Source organism: Micromesistius poutassou, assembly GCF_964030765.1.
Source record: "Micromesistius poutassou genome assembly, chromosome: 16".
Classification (NCBI taxonomy): Eukaryota; Metazoa; Chordata; class Actinopteri; order Gadiformes; family Gadidae; genus Micromesistius; species Micromesistius poutassou.
This window is the reverse complement of record NC_140286.1, coordinates 10378482-10381146: the sequence shown is the minus strand read 5'-3', so window position 1 is coordinate 10381146 and position 2665 is coordinate 10378482.

Genomic DNA, 2665 nt, shown 5'->3' with positions numbered 1-2665 from the left:
TCACGCTCAGTCATGTGATCCAGGTCACATGTTGTCGCACTGCTCTAGCTCGGTCGGGCTAAAAGTTGAGAATATTTGTTGTGCATTATTTATGTGGTTTATGTTTTTGTTTTTGTTTTTTATTCCATATCCATGGAATTGTTTATTTTGATATTTTATTTGGTATCGTTTGGGATCTCAATTGCTTTTAAAACTGAACATACTATAGCCATGCTACGGTTGTGTATGTTTGCAGTAGTTCTACTGTAGGCCTGTAGGGATGACATTGTATCTGTGCATACATTTACATTTAAATGTAGGGCATTTTTTTTCTTTATCCAAAGCGACTTACAATAACTATAGTAGGCCAATTCAAATTTGTATCGCTTGTGTTTCATTTGTATGATTATTATAATTATCTTCTACAGACTGACATAGTTGTATTCAGCCAAATATTATAGGCTAGACAACATAACAATAACAGTCACATTTATTAGTATTGTATTATATTATTACAGAATAAAAAAGAAAGAAACATTACAAGTTTACAAAAGGCTTTCTCTAGTATCAAAATTTATTGAAGAAAGACATATGCCAGATTAAATGGCCAGCTCCAGGTAGAGCACATTTGTATGATCACAACACATACATGAATTGAACAGCCCATCAATACACTCTCTTCTTCTTTCTGTATATCTGTATGTCTCTGTCCAACACCTAGATCTCAGGGCTTAATCTGCCCTAAGCTGGTGAGATGGTGAGCAGGAATCGGGATTGCATTCAGCGTGAACAGTGCCGAGTCCTAATCCTCCTCTGTCCGCTCAGTTGCAAACACGCTCCTCTGCATGTTGTCATCTCCACTTGATCCTCGTGTGTTCGGCACAATGTGTTTCAGGACCGACCTGGGGACCACATAAGTGGAAAGGAAGGAAGGGAAGAAGGGAAGAAGAATAAGAAGAGAACTAGGGTTAGCTTCATTCGGCCCATGAGCTCACACAGGCTTTGCTGAGAGGCCTATTGCCGCGCAGAAGAGGGAACGTGCGCCCGCGCTGAATGGAGCATGCCGAGGGTTAAGGTGGCCCGGCGGTGGGAGATCCGGCCCACACCAGCCGTGCGAGGCATCGGCCGCACCAGGGCCCTGATGTGGCAGAGGGCCCGGGGTCTGGTCCAGGCCTGCCGCCGGGGGGAGGGCTACCAGGCCACGGGGGGCTGCGGCGACCCCAACCATGACAGTGAGCAGCTGGAGATGGTGTGCGTTGAGGTAACGGCGTGTGCGACTGAGATGCCTGGTTCTTGTAGAAGTCCTCAACCGAGCCATTGATCAGCTTGGAACCGTCAGGCCGATCAACTCAAATCGTGGATTTTTCTTTGCTAGTTGTTCGTTTAAAGGTTTGGGCTGAATGCAAAGCAGAGGCGGCTCTAGTGTGTGTGTGTGTGTGTGTGTGTGTGAAGGGGGAATCGAGGTTGGTATTTATCAAGGTTAATCACTCACTTGTTGCCACTATACTGATGGATTAAATGGAATTTATATTTTGTATTACTAAGATTTGGAGAGCGAAACTTGAAGTTTTTCAGTGATCATTTTCTTCTTCATCATTCTTCTGTGATATGCCTTATGGTGTCCAATGGGAAATATTGTTATTAATCATATAGGACATATTTCACCTTGCTTTTTTCTGGACTTGCATTACCTTGACTTGTTTGTATGGGCGGCCATTTTTTAATCTTGAGCACCAACATAGCTATTTAGAGACTTCCTGTCTGTACAAGGCTTAAGAAGATTAAAGTGAGATAACTAAGATGTTGTACTACAACATAGCAAGTAATACAATGAAAACACACACAGACAAACACGTTAAGGGGTTTGTCTTGAATTGAACTTTAACTTGAACTATAATTGCTTTTTTTTGGTTTGTTTATAAACCAAAACAACAAACCCAACAATCCTTCTAGGTTCTATTAATAAACTAAACAGAAGCCTAAGAATAGAAATGTGCTGGGCGTGTGTGCCAGCAGATTAATACTTGTTAAATGGATAACTAAAGATTTCCAATGGCTTGCAGTAGTAAGGAGAAGCGTGTTTCCATTCAGGGCTCTGATGTGATTAAGAGGGCGTGTCTCTTCAAGCTGTGAATTCAGGGTCCCTCCTCCACAACTGAATCAAGAGGACAGGAGGAGGAAGGTGTGGTGAGGAGGGGTGCTGGTTAAGTGGAGTCACACCAGGTCACTATGACCAACAGTTTCATGTGCCGTCCAGGGCTTTTAAAGGAGCAGCCTTATCTGAAGAAATTAAAGGAATGGTGTGTATTTATTCACACAGTATGTACTCATACTGAATACGATTGAATCGTGTGTTTGTACTCATACATGGCAGTAGTCTAAGATGAATGCGAGAGAGATTTATAGGATGAACGTTAGATGTACTGTACTGTGACGGTTAAATGTACTGTAATATTTAGTTTCCGTTAAATTAGAAATACAGATGTGTCTGTGGCGTCGATCTCTTGAAAAAAAATCCTGGATAGGAAATCCCCCTTCTTAATGGAGTAGTTTCTGTGATTTATAATAATGCCATTGAGTTTGAGTAGGCTACACACCACTTTCCATTCTGCTCCAGAAGCCCATTTCACTGATTAGTCCAGTATTAAATCACCTTCCTCTGAAAACTATTGGCAGGTGAGGGCAA